The 14,859-nt window shown below is 45.2% G+C and overlaps 1 protein-coding gene across 3 annotated transcripts in view; it reads right to left on the bottom strand.

Moving 5' to 3' along the window:
* Positions 1 to 14,859, bottom strand: part of Scg5 (secretogranin V) — a 46,373-nt gene that overhangs the window by 15,655 nt on the left and 15,859 nt on the right. The gene's annotated exons all lie outside the window — the stretch shown is intronic.

The raw sequence follows: 14,859 nt of genomic DNA, 5'->3' as shown, positions 1-14,859 counted from the left end.
TACATACTTTTCTGCATAAATCTTTACAGGGGCCGGGGTAATGGCTCAGTGGTTAAGGGCATTTGCTGCTCCTCCAGAGGGCTTGACTTTGGTTCCCAGCATCCACAATTAGCAGTGGCAACTACAAGTAATTCCAGCTCTAGAAATCTGGCAGCCTCTTGTGCATTAGTAGGCCGCTACCCTCATGTGCACACACACACACACACAAATAAATCAATCTAAGAAGAACTTTTAAACAATTTATAATTCTTATTTCATATTAAATCACGAGAATCTTTCTGCTTGTCTGCCTGTGCCCCATTTCTGCATTTATGAAGGAAAATGTTTTATATCTAATCAGGGCACCATGACACGTTGAGTATTCCTCTATTGTGAGACACTTAGTATTTCCCAATGTATCATAGGGCCTTAATTTTTTCCATATTTTGGATTAATTTTCATCAGGATAAGTTCCCAGAAGTAAGTCAAATTACTAGGTCAAACCCTATAAACATTTTTATGGCTCATGATATTGTACTGCCAAATGTTTTCCAGAAAGGAGGCACTAATTTATAAACTATCACCAACAGCGGAGTACCATTTTAACAACATCCTCACCCGCATTGGCTTTCATGAAATTTCATGTTTTTTTCTTGCTTGCTTAAATGGATTTGACTGCCAAATCAATCAAATATCTTCCATATGTTTATTTACTGGTTTTGTTTTCTTTTTTTATGACTTGTCTGTTTATGCTTCTAGAGCTACTATGTTTCTCTTATCAACTTGTACAAACATTACACTTAATAAAGATACCAGACCTCTGTCACATCCTCTGCAAGCGTTCCCCCATGTCGTCGGACTTTGAATTCTGCTTGCTATTATGATATTTTGCTAACATAAGTTTTTAATAGTTGCATAGTCTGAGTCGTTTTTAACTCTCCTTTGTAATTTCTTTTCATCTGTCTAGACTTGTAAAACCATTGCCTCTGCAGGGTTTATGATCAGCATTTGGATACTTCAGTTTACTTAAAAAATTAACTCTTTAATCTATTCTTTTTTTTAAGCATGTTTAGAATAAATAACCTATCATCACATTTGTCTGTTCCCACCTCTTGCAGGTCAGCAACAGGTTTCTAAGTGCCTCACCCGTACGCAGACACGGCAGTGAAAAAGCTCCCACGAGTAACTTGCTTTTCTGTACCTCTGTGCCTTATGACTGTGGGACTACTTCACTTGTAACACATTTTACAAGATCAAGCTTCCTTTTTCCAGACCCCCTTCTTAGGAAGACTTCATATTTGTCAACTCTATTGGGACACCAGTGGGCTCCCTCAAAGCTGTGCTAATCTAGGTACAGGGTGCTCACAGATGTCCATAGAGGGGGGTCTACTCTAAATCGTAGGATGACCTGTTGTACATGAACTCCATGGCCTTCCCCTCTGGCCACTTTACCTAAGTCCAGCCAGGCAAAGCTCCCTTGACACTGTGTGAGTACACTGGTTTTGTCTTTTTGGCAAAACCCAGTCCTCCTTGGATAGGCACGTTGTTTTCTTTAGGACTGTAAACATATCCAAGTTGGGTCATCATGGCTAGACCTTGGCATCTTTCTGAGCTGTTTCTCCATCACAGTCTCTGCTATGTTTGATTCAAGTCTCACCTTAAAAGGACAAACTTAACCTCCCTTAGTAGCATTAGCCATTGCTCTGCAATAAGAGGGAATGTCTACAATATTTACATACTTGAAAAGATGGTTGGAGCTGGAGAAATTGCTCAGGGGTTAAAAGAATTAGTAGTTCCTCCAGAGAACCAAGGTTTAATTCTCAGCACCTACACAATGACTCACAAGCATCTGTAGCTCCAGTCCTATGGTGTTCAAAAGTGTTCTTCCAGCCTCCATGGGTACTGCATGTACATTGCATACACACATACATGTTGGCAGAACACCCATCCATATCAAATAAAAATAAGTTAATTTTTTTTCTGGGCAGTGGTGGCACATACCTTTAATCCCAGCACTTGAGAGGCAGAGGCAGGCAGATCTCTGAGTTTGAGATCAGCCTGTTCTACAGAATGAGTTCCAGGACAGCCAGAGCTACACAGGGAAACCCTGTCTCAAAAACCAAACAAATAAATGAACAAACAAACAGGTATTTCTTTTGTGGATCACTGTAATTATGTGAATATTTAGAGTAAGCTACTTCATGTAACTCATAAGTAAATATTGACATTCTTTCATGCCCTTATTAGTATTTTATTATACTCTACATTAAAATACATCTGCTAAAAATCTACTATGACTAATCAGTATCTGTCAGTCTCTTATTTCTTACTATTTTACGCAATCACTCTGACGTTCTCTTAGTTGGTGTATCCACAGGAATAAAATTCTTCATTTTAATTCTTCATTTTCATTTAATTGACTGTTAAAAACTGATTGGTAAACCACACTTTGGTTTGTAATTCTGTTATTAGCTTGTTACTCTCCTTCCTCTGATTTTATCTGCCTTCAATTTTAACCACTCCGGATCTTCATCAGGTGTTATCCAAATCACACAGTGGTAGCTGCTTTCAGAAGTACTCTTGGAATACGTGCTTTTTTCCCCCTGAATTAATTTATGTTTCCGAATTAACCTGCAAACTGCAAAGGTGAAAGCAATGGAGCTGTGCCTTCGGTATTGATATACCTGAAGCTGGCGCTGAGCCTGGTGCCGTAGCCACTACTGTGCTTGTTACAGGGCAAGCTCTCTGCTGTGTCAGTACATGCCTTCGCTTTTGGAAGCACCCTTGGACTAGGTGCCAGGAATTACCCAACTTGGCTCGGGGAGAACGCATGTCTTAATGCCCCATTAGTAATTAATGAAGGAAGCAAACACAGTTTCCCTTACGGAGAGCCTGCCAGGGCTCTGTTTACCTCTGTGCACCGGTGCCACTTACGTGAATGTAGCACTTGTTCGAAGCAACAGATGTTTAGAACCAGGTAGAGCTACCAGAACACAAACGTCTTTTCAAACCATACTTAAGGACATCGCATACAGATGCACTCATTGAGGCAGGCAGGAACCTTGGGGGACATGAAGATGTCAAAGATGCTGCTCTGTGCACATCTAGAAAGGAAGTTTTAATCTAGTGGCGTGTTCAGCCACATGCTGCGTTTCTGATTCGTTCCATTGTCCAGAACAGGTCTGTGACATCACATGCTCGATCAGCCTGAATGCCATGCTATCACAGGCTCTGCTCGGTCTGTTTCCCTTGGTTTCCTTAACTCTCTGACATTAATCAAACACATGTTTAAACATCATTATTCAAATAATTTAAACGATTTATTGAACATAGTCTATACATCAAGACTTAGACAAAACAATATCTAGCTTGAGCATTAGAAGGTGTGGTTGTTTGAATGAGAAAGGCCCCCATAGGCTCATAGACTTGAAGGCTTGGTTACCAGAGAGCGACACTCTTTGAAAAGATTAGGAGGTGTGTTACTGAAGGTGGGTTTTGAGGTCTGCAAAATCCCAAGCCAGACTCAGCGGCTCTCCTTTTTTGCTCCCCGCATCAGGATGTAGAACTCAGTTGCATCTCCAGCACCAAATCTGCCTGCATGCCACCATGCTTCCTGCCACGGTGATAATGGACTAAACTTCTGCAACTTTAAGCCAGCTTCAATCAAATGTTTTCTTTTGTAAGACTTGTCATGGTCATTGTGTTTCTTCACAGCAACAGAACACTGACTAAGACAGAGGGTCAACCGGATTGTTGTAGATGCTGTTTTCATAGAGTTCTAGTAGGAAGAAGGAAGGAAGGAAGGAAGGAAGGAAGGAAGGAAGGAAGGAAGGAAGGAAGGAAGGAAGGAAGGAAGGGACATGTACAGTAGAGCCAGTTGTAATGCATGTACCACATGCATGTATCACATAGCTGGAAAGCACAGGAAGTTACCATTGTATAGAAAAGTATGTAGCCCAGCCCAGGGGCATGAAGGACTTTCTGTAGGAAACAACACACCAAGTAGTTTATTAGTGCCATAGAGAACTAACCTGGGAAAATGTGGTTTCTGTTCTCTAGTTGTTCCTTCAGTCTACCTATGAGTTACATGAAGTAGCTTACTCTAATTATTCAAGGTTCATACAGTGAAACAATGAACAAGATTCTACAACCCAGTGTGGTTAAGCATGGCATAGGTATCTTGGGATCACTATGCAGGGGTGAGCTGGAAGGAAGTTAAGAAGCCTGCTTTAAGAATGTGCCTGAGGCCAGGCAATGGTTGCACACACCTTTAATCCCAGCACTTGGGAGACAGAGGCAGGTGGATCTCTGTGAGTTCAAGGCCAGCCTGGTCTACAAAGCGAGTTCCAGGACAGCTAAAACTGTTGAACAGAGAAATCCTGTCTTGAAAAAATTTTAAAAAGAAAAAAGAATTTTGCTGAGGCTCAGGAGTGAAATATCAAGGACTGGGATCAGGACTTGAAGTTTCTAGTAATACACACGAAAGAGGTGCATCAGAAACCGGCAAAGCTTCCAAAGGATCGTGATCTGGTGGTGTGAGAAAACACCATTGGTAAAGACAGAGTCTTTTTTAGTAAGACCTTCGAAATTATTTCAGATAATCAATCCTATCCTGTGATGAGACATTATCTGCTTCCATTGTATTTTCACTCTACAAATACCTCTGAAAGAATAAGATATATCCAATTCTTGTTAAATGAGATTTAAGGCCAGTTTTCTTTGTATAACATTTATGTATTAAAATTGGCACCAGGGGGCTGGAGAGATGGCTCAGTGGTTAAGAGCACTGGCTGCTCTTCCAGAGGTCCTGAGTTCTATTCCCAGCAACCACATGGTGGCTCACGACCATCTGTAATGAGATCTGGTGCCCTCTTCTGGCCTGCAGGTGTACATGCAGACAGAATACTGTACCTATAGTAAATAAATATATATTTTTTTAAAAAAATTGGCACCATAGCACTATTTCCAAAATCTAGCTAATACAAACTCACTGATGTGTGTGTGTGTGTGTGTGTGTGCATTGTCATAGCAGTGGCACTGTATTTAGCTGTAACTAGTGTAATCTAGGACTCTGAGTGGGTGGATGGAAGAGGTGTAAAAAATAACCAAAGACTAGCTGAGTTGGATTGATCTACATCAGAGCCTGTATCAGTTAGGGTCGCCGTTGCAGTGCTGAAACACCATTATAAAAGCAGCTTGGAGGGGCAAGCATTTATTTGGCTTACACTCCCATATCACTGCTCATCACTGAAGGAAATCAGGACAGGAACTCAAGGCAGGAACCTGGAGGCAGGAGCTGATGCAGAGGCCATGGAAGAGTGCTGCTTGCTGGCTTGCTCCTCATGGCTTCTAGAGCCACAGACCAGGTTATGGTTTCAGTGGTTCCGAAGCACTGTTCTGTTCTGTGGAGAGCTCGGTGAGGTCAATAGAAACAGAGTTACTTCTCTGAATAAGAGAATTCTGGACTATGGCTACTGACCCACAGTCCCTCAACGAGTTTGTAGCCTGCCATTTTGTAGTCTGAGACCGCAGCATGATTTCCACTCTGAATGACACCAGGAGCGCATCACGGGGCCTTGGGCAGCCCATGCACACTCTCTCTGGTGGCTTCCCATTGGTCTTTTAAGATCAGTTCAACCCTGGAGCACCAATGACTTCTCAGGATACTGGGGTCTCTGCTCGTTTCTAGCTCCCTCAAGGGTTCCAAAGACGACAGTGGCTTCCCACTGGGGACCAAGGTATCAGCAGAAACACTCTTGAGACGGGAAGCCGGCCTCTGTCCTCTCACTCCCAGATTTCCTTCGTCTCTGATTGCTGCCTCATGCCGGACGGCTCAGCGTGTCCAGACCGAACCCCTGCCCGGCCAACTTTGCCTCACAATTTGGTAACACCCTGACAAGCTTACAGCCAGCCGAGTTCCATCGGTGCCCCTCGCCCCATGCCGAGGCTGTCTGTGGAGTCATGTAGTTGGGCATCAGTGCTGGGCAATAAAGGAGAATTGTGGCGGGGCAGCCTGGTGCCAAGGAGCTAGTCACCCACCTCATAAAAGGGGAGTTCCGTGAGGAAAAGTCTGGCAGGAGAAGGCATAGACTCTTCAATACCAGTCATTCAGTGGAAGGGAAGGGATCCAGCAGTTTTCACTTAGGTTACCACAAGCTGCAGGCACTAAAAATACACTGCAGCCCCGTCCTGAGTCCTCCAGTGTCTCCATCCATCACTTAGGAAGCCACCACCCGCTTTCTTTTGTTAATGTCTGGGAGACTGGAGCAACCACATAAACTGTTAAAGGTGGCCCCGACTTCTTCTTTTTTTTCCTCCCCCTCCCCATCAGGCTCTTCAGAGAAAGCTGACAGGGCAAGAGAGGCTTCGCCTCCCACAGATGTTCGAGATGAAGTGGGGGGAGAAAGGGAGGCTCCCAGCCGGCAGCTAGGGCAGAGAGAAGTGGGTAGAGGCGTCTACGTTCTCCTAGAGCCAAAGACCAGGCGTGGAGGGTGAGGAGGCTGGACACCATCCATGTGAAACACTAGGAGTCATGAGGACCGTGAGATGGACCCGTGTTGCGGGAATTCTGAAGCTTTGGAAAGTCTCCTTTGCTCCAACAGTTTGGGAGTTGTCCTACACACACACACACACACACACACACACACACACACACACGTGATGTGTACACACACGATTTCTCCTGAAAGACGAATGTTCTAAAATTCAGGCATAGTATGAAAAGTCAATATTTCCTTAGCTAAGGAGGTATAGGCAACAGAAGAACCATTACGGATTCACAGAAAAAAAAACATTATGGATTCCCAGTGTTTCCTGATGGTTGGGATGGCCTTCAAGCGCACCTGCTGCCATATTGTGCAAATCCCTAATCTCCCAGTTGGAGCTGTTTCCTCCAGTCTAGCGTGGGAGTGAGATGCTTGGAGGAGAATGAATCAGACACTATGTGTGTTATACGAAAAGGCTCACCTGGATGCCATGGTGTACTACTGAGCCCTCGATGAATATTAGCTGCTTCTCACTACGTGGTCCCCGTTTGCCAACAGCACAGTCCACCGAGCCAAAGTTAATCATTCTACACAGCTTTCATTCCGAAGACCACAGTTCTGTAGTTGAGGTTTTGAGCTACAGCGACTCAAAACAGTTGGAGCACTTTGATGGCATCTAGGAGCTCTTACCAGACACAACTAGTTCAATCAATATCTGAGTCCATTCTCCCCATGGTTCTCAGAGCAGTCCTCCTCAGACTCACTGCACTGTCCTTGAGGATCCTGCCCTCTCGTCAAAGGGGGACAAAAGACGTCCATGTGGACGAATATCTGACATAAATGTCGACTTGGTAGGGCAGGACACGAACCCATGAAGGAAGAAAGATGTGCTCCCAGCATAAGGAAACAAGCGTGGCCCCCCGCACTCTCCAGCATGGATGCTGTAGTCTCCATCTCCTCTGGCCTATTAGTAAAATGTTTAAAATGGACAGGGCTTATGTGTCAAAAACGACATCCCTTAGACTCATGACTGATCGCACCAAAGTACAAAGCACTGGGGAATGGGAAAAACAAAGGATGATTCTATCTGTGCCCACTTGGCTGCTCCTGGATTTGCCTCGGGGCAGAACCTGGCCTGGGCAGTTTGCTTGCAGTCCTTGCAGACCTTGCCCGGTCTCTCACAAGCTCCGCCCGCAAACACACAAGAGAGATCCGCATTGGGAGAGTCTGGCAGATTCACGAGCGAAACTGATTGTTCAGATGTTTGGGGTTGAAAGGGATTTGTTTTCATTCCTCTTCATTCTTCTGCTTTCACCCCTCAAACTAGGATCGAAAAGTCATACTAGGATCTAAAGCCTCGAGACCAGAGGCTACCAGGGCCACTCGGAGGCACCAGAGAGAGAGCAGCGAAGGCAGAACCAAGGAGCCTGGGTCGCTGCATTTGTAGGCTCCGCATCTCCATGTGGTCCCAATTTAGGCTCCCAGGCAGAGTTGTTTACTCTAGAAAAGCTTTTTAGTTCACTTTTAAGGTATTTTGCTTAGACACTGCTTGCTTTTCAAAAGAAGAAAATGTTTAATTTTTTTTTCACCAGAGTGTGTTTGTTTTGGCTGTTTACTCGATTGCCAAAGTCCAAATTTTATTCTATGAATTTAATTTTTGTGAAGCCATCATGAGCCTGGCCTCTCTCAATACATGCAAAACACAAAGAATAAAGCAGAATAATTTGGACATGAGACAGTTTCTGGGAGACTTGAGAACCTGGCAGGTTTAAGAAAAGTCATTTTGAATAAGCAATTTGAAGAAGTGCTTCTAGCTCCTTCATATAACTCTTAACTGTTGTCTGAAATGAAGAATCAACTCATCGAATTATACAGAGGCCAGGCATACCTTTATACTGATGCTATAAAAACTTTATTCTGATTCCAGTGTGAAGTTCTATGGGCCGTCAGAGTGGAGCCCGTGTTAAGGTATCGGTAGTATTTGGAAATAAAATGGTGTATCCATGTGGGGGTGGTTGGCTTAGCTGAGGATGTAGAAAGGCACTGGGGTAGTGACTAAGCTAAGTCTGAGTGCTCAAGCATCTGGCTCCACCCCAGCTGCACTTCACTTCCAGAAGCTTCACTTACCCCTGACATCCTTTGTCCAAAGCCGTTTTGTCCTCGAGGCCTATGTGTCATTCCACAATAATGAGTACTAATTAATAAACTGTAATGAGTAATTATCATAACAATGATTAGTGACTAATAAACAGTAATCCACGGCCTCACGTATCTGCTTCTCAGAAGATGGCTAAGACGTCTTGATGTTCAGGAGGTGATTCACTAACGGGAACTCCAGGCCTGCTGCTGCCTTACCAGCTATCGAGCCAAGTGGGGTTGTGTCAGGGTCTCAGGTGTGGAGAGTGGACAAGGCCATTGCTGACCCTGGTAGGCAGATGAAAAGCAAGGTGAACAGATGGCAGACGCTAAACTAGAGCCAGAGAAACAGTGAAGACACTCCTAATCGGAGAAGAAGTGTCCACAGCTAAAATGTCCACAGAAGCCTTGGGAAAGGAAAATGAGGAGGACGGGCGGGCACAAGACACCTGGAAAGTGAATGTGACCCCTGCCCCAGGCCCAAGTTCTAAACAGTCTCTACCCACGTTCAGGTTTCCAGCTAGCCTGGACGTCAAAGGGCAGCAGGGCACAGGGAAGACATGGTCAAGATGGAGTATATATCCAGCAGCAGAGACTGGACATGAGAAGTAGCAGGGCCCAGCACTATTGTGCCAGACCACAATCCTAATCTGTCAGCTACCCTGGGGTGCTAAGTCCTGCCGCACCACCTAGGTTAGGGATACACAGCTTGGAGAGATAAAGCCTAGTCTTTAGTATAAGACAAGGGCCTCAGTTTGGGTCAAGAAAGGTCTCTGCATCATGGCGGAGCACTCTAACATGACCTGAGCAAGTAGTAACTGCAGTAAGCAGCAACCGCTCGTTCCCTCTCTCCACCCAAGGCTGCTGTAGATAAGTAAGAAGCCTTTGTAAATTGCTAACACAAACATTTATTTTGGACAAGCGGAACATTCTTTTCTGTTTCTGACTTTTAGCAGATACTACCATTTAAAAAAAAAATCTGCCCTAAGTGGGGAGTAGGAAGAACACGTGGTGTGTGTACTGTGGGAGGGGACGCTTGAAATAAATCCTCTGCCAAGCTTTGGTGATATTTCTCCAGCTCGCAGCTTTCCCAGCTCCACAAACATTCCCAACTTCTTCCTTCCAGACCCATGTAATCTCTTCCTGGCAACAGTTATTATGTATAGAACAGCAACCGAACAAAATGACTAGGCACTTGTCACTTATCAATTCTACACCAGGCACTACAGCTGGAGCTGGGGTCTAAAGGCACGTGATAGGAAACACATCAGGAAGGTATCACAGAGATGTGTGGCAGGGGGCGGGGAGAGGGTATGAGGGATGCAAGCTGTGAGGTCAGAAGAGAGATGGTAGGCAGCACACAGTTAGTAAGACTTACCCACTCATGGTAATACGGGCCATTCAAGTTCATAAGTAACAGAACTCACACTTAAGATTGCCAGGAACCCGTCCACCAGTCATCCTAACCAAAACTTTAACTAGGGCTAACTAGGATCATCAACCATGACCTAGGAAAGTTTTGGTCTCTATACATGTTGAAACAGTCTGCTGAAACACGGTCTGACAGCAATATAATGTAAACTTCACACACAAGTGAAAATTGTCTGCTAGCCTCACTTCAGGGAGTGAAAAAGAAGCAGGTGAAACTATGTTTCAAAAGTTCATCTCAATCTATCTCAGTATATCCAGGTTGCTATTATTTCAACATACAATCAATATAAAAGCTACCATTGAGATGCTTGACACTCTTTTCCCACACTGTGGTCAATATATTCTGTGTAGTTTGTATCTGGGAAGTCTGCAATTCAACTGACCCATATGACACATGCCTAGGAGCCACACGGGGCTGGGGACCAGTGTGTGGAACGGACAAGCATGTAGAGGAGGCTGTGTGAGCCCCAAAAGCACGGCCTCTGTAGCCTGGCTGACTGAGTTAGAATCTTGGTTCCATCAAATTGACTGCATGATCTCATGTGTCAAGTGAGGACACTAAAAATACTAACATTTGGGGCCGCATAAGGATAAAATACTCTTAAGGCTTTTTGTGTGGATTCTGGTCGATATTAAATGTTTAATAAAAGTCCGTTGTGGTCATCATTTTATAATGCGCATGACCCGTGCAACTTGAAACCTCATGTCAGCTGTTCTCAACCTGTGTGGGCCATGACCCCACAGAGGCTGTACTTCAGATACTACACAATGATTCATAACAGTAGCAAAATTACAGTTATAAGGTGGCAACGAAAATAAATCTGTGGTTGAGGGGGGGGGGTCGCCACAACATGAGGAACTGTGTTAAAGGGCTGCGCGCAGCACTGGGAAAGTTGAGAACCACTTCTGTATGGGATTCTGAACAACACGCTTACCTCTTTGAATACTAGTAACCCTCTCTGAAAACAAGCGATAATAAACAGCGCTCTTACTAAATTCCATTTCCTCGCCCTCGGACTCGGGTGTCAGTGAGGAAATAGCCAATGACAAGCTGAGTGGGAATGGAGGTAAATGTTCCTCTGCAACTGGCGACCTGCAGAGTGACAGAGTGGAGGACGAGTGTCCCCATGGCTCCAGCCTGTCCCCCTGGGCTTCTCTCATCACCCGCCTAGCAGAACCTCCCTAACAGCGAGCAGAGTCATTTTTCTCCAGGCTGCTGCTCAGGGTGTCCGCACCTTAAGGGATGAGCTTTGGGTTCTTCACCGTTGTTGTGTGTGCCGACATCGGAGTGTGGGCCATAATGCATGCGTGAAGGTCTGTGGGGTCCGTTTCCCTCTCCCAAATTTCTGTGGTTCCAAGGGTCAGACTCAGGTTGTCAGGCTTGCTCAGCAAAGTGACGTGCTGAGCCGTTTCATGGCTCCCTGGAGCTAACATTTGAAAGGAATAGCCCTGGCTCAATTCCCCCAAGAACAACTAACCTGTTACAAGATTCAAAATCTCTGGTGGCAGTGGCTTGTTTCGACCGAGCAGTTTGTTTAATGGCTCATACAAGATTTTGAAGAAGAAAACTTAACTTTTAAACATTAAAACCATGTTTTAAACACCCTTCTGCTCAGGTGATTAGGATTGATTTGTTAAAAGTTTTGGAATTCTCCAGGAAGCACTCCTGAGGATGTTTGAAACCCATGATTCAAACAGAGAGGGATACCCAAGTGACAGGATTGGTTATGCCACTGGGAATGAACAAGCACACCTTAGACCACAGCTTTGGAGGCCCCCGCTCTGTACTTCAGGGAGGGGTTGAAAATCCACTGCCCCTGGGCCCTTCAAGATCCTCGAAGCTCATTTCCCAAGAGCGCTGAAACTGCCATCCAAGCTGGTGAATCTGCAGCGCACGAAAACACACAATCCCTTGTCATCTCTCCCTGAAATCCAAGCGAACTCTGGAGAAAGAAAAACGCTGCTCTGTTTACCTAACGGGACTCAGCTTCACGACTCTGACTGTCCTGCCCTTAACAGAGACTCAGAACACCCAGACCCAACAATGAAGAGGGAAGGAAGCAAACAGAATGAGATTTCTTCAACGAACCAAGCTCTTCTGAGCCCACATTTATCTCTATCCCAAGTTGTATCATCTGGAAAGTGGCAGGACCAGGCTAAAGACAAGGGAAAAAGAGAAGTCTAATGCTGGTATTATTATTTAAATAGGACAGAATGGATGAAGATGTTGCTTTCCAGGAGAACAAATGTTGTGAGCATTGGCAAATTACCGGAGCATTCATTTCTACTGCTGAGTCAGGGACATTAGGCACACTTTAGGGAAATGCCACCCTGATTCCCTTCCCTTCAAGGTAGTGATGTGGGTTTAAGGGGCTTACCAGATGGGACATAACTTCAAAAATTCATGTCGGGCAGTGGTGGTGCACACCTTTAATCCTAGTTCTCAGGAGGCAGAGACAAGTGGATGTCTGTGAGTTCGAGGCCAGCCAGATCTGCAGAGTGAGTTCAGGACAGGCTCAAAAAGCTACAGTGAAACCCTGTCTCAAAAAACAAAACAAAACAAAATTCGTGCAAATTTTGAAAGTATTTTCATCCCATGATGCTAACGGGCTTCATTCACACCTGTATCTAACTCCCCTTCAGACAAAGAGACTGAAGACAGGAGAGTTAGGAGGGAAACCCCATCTTCACGCTGGGCTTCAGTGCCCCACACCCCGAGTGAGGCAGTGCTTCCCTGACCTCTTGGCTCTCTTTGGTGCTTCTCACACAGCACAGGCATTCAGTACACGTATATTTCCAGGGTAGTCTTTATTCCATGAGAGCAGAGGGTTATAAAATGCTTCCCAGTATAGCAGGTGTCATTTATATAAACAAAAATGTCGATCCCACCTCACGGGTCCTAAGAGTAGTTTTGACAGTGAAGCAAAATGAGCCCCCCCTTCGTATGAACTGCTTTAAAGGACTCGCAGCTATCATTACTATATTTTTAATTTTATGTATATGGGTGTTTGGCCTATATATATATGCATACACACACACACACACACACACACACACACACACACACACACACACACACACACACATATATATATATATATATATATATATATATATATATATATATATATATATGCCTTTTATGTGTGCCTGATGTTTGCAGAGATCAGACAAGGGCATTGAGTTCCCTGAAACCGGAGTTAGAGACAGTTGTAAGGTGCCATGAGGGTGGTGGGAATTCAACCTTGGTCATCGGGAATAGCAGCCAGTGCTCTTAACACTGAGCCATCTCTCCCAGACCATTAAAATTACAAGTTTGTATCGTTTTTCTTAACTGGGGGGGGTTGTCCAAATTACACAAGCTTCACCCCTCACTGAACTTGACCTGCTCTGGGTTGCTCCTAAAGCCGCCTATGAAATCCACCCTGACTTCTTCAGCGGCTATTTCAGCTCCTACTCATTCAGCACGAATATCAGTATGCAAATCCACTACATCTGCAGCCATGGATGAATGAGCCTAGGATCTACTAAAGTCTAAAAAGTCGGAGTGACTGGATCTGATTCTTCCCTTCCCAAGGGAGGGATTTTGGAAAGGAGGAGGAAAGGAAGAAAAGAGGAAACAAACCTTCAGCTCCCAGATCCCTGTTGGCCTGGCACCAACAGCTGCCACGCGGCCTTGAGCAAAGAAATTCACCTCTGCAGACTTATTTTACTCTGAAATGAGGCCAGTGGACGGGAGGTTCCCGAAGGTCCCACCCTGTCCTTTGGTTCTGTCTAATGCCGGGTTTTTTGGTTTGTTTCTGCGTGTCACTTCTCCTCACACAGCCCCAGGCACCAGCCAGTGGAATGTTCTGGTGAGCTTCAGGCAGCAGATTGAGTATTCTTTCTGCTATGCTGAGTTGAGGGGTTTGCCAGCTGAACAGTAAATACAGCCGACATCAATGGTTATGATGGCCTTCAGATACGTCCTGTTGTCAGGGCAGTCAAGGGGTGACCGTTTGATAAGAAGCAGCATTACAGCTTGCTCAGGGCCAGGGGACAGAAGCTGGAGCTGGCCCAGAGAGCTCAGGGAAAGGGTCATCTTCTCTTGTGCCTTCATTTAAAACCTGTTTTTTTTTTTCTTTTTCCTCTCCACAGCTTGACCTCCCCACTACTGCCAGCTCGGTCATCAGTGGGGTCACATGAGTTATTGACAAACAATCCTCACCAGCCCTAGATGCCCAGTGCACCAAACCCAAACTCCTGGGAGACCTGGGGCTCAGAAATCTCCCATCTTAGAGTTCTGGAAGTTCTTGAAGAACCACCATGTAGAAAGACCACAGTTTTAGGTAGACCCGGAAGTGCTCCTGTCTCCTGCCGGGAAACCGGGTAGCGCAGTATTGGTAAGTCGGGAGTAACGGTAAGAACGTACCCTCATCACAAAGAACATGTATAGGAGGTTCCATCTGTATGGAGTCACTGTGACGGGAAGTCCGTGGACAGAAGCTAGATTAGTGAGTGCTCTTGGGGACCTAACGTAGGGGAGAAGGGCTGGGGAAAGCACAGGGATGGGGGTTGGCAAAGCGGACAGGGTTTCTTTCTGAGATGACAAAAAGATCATAAAATGGATTGTTGTGATACGAGTATGTTGAAAACCATGAAACTGTGCACGAGGTAAAACACTTCCTTACAGCTGCCCCATACGTGTGACAGAACACACACAAACGCGTCAGGCCCTCTCCTGATCACTGCCAGGTTAATTACAAATGTAACCAATGGTGTCTATGCATGCAAAGAGCTCTCAGGGTCTTGCTTGACCTCACCGCCCATCTCCTGGCCGCTTTCTAAT

Source organism: Alexandromys fortis, unplaced genomic scaffold (assembly GCF_014885135.2).
Source record: "Alexandromys fortis isolate MF-2015 unplaced genomic scaffold, M_Fortis_MF-2015_v1.1 scaffold_6, whole genome shotgun sequence".
Lineage (NCBI taxonomy): Eukaryota > Metazoa > Chordata > Mammalia > Rodentia > Cricetidae > Alexandromys > Alexandromys fortis.
The sequence above is the reverse complement of the archived record's forward strand: the minus strand, read 5'-3'. Positions and strand labels throughout refer to the sequence as shown.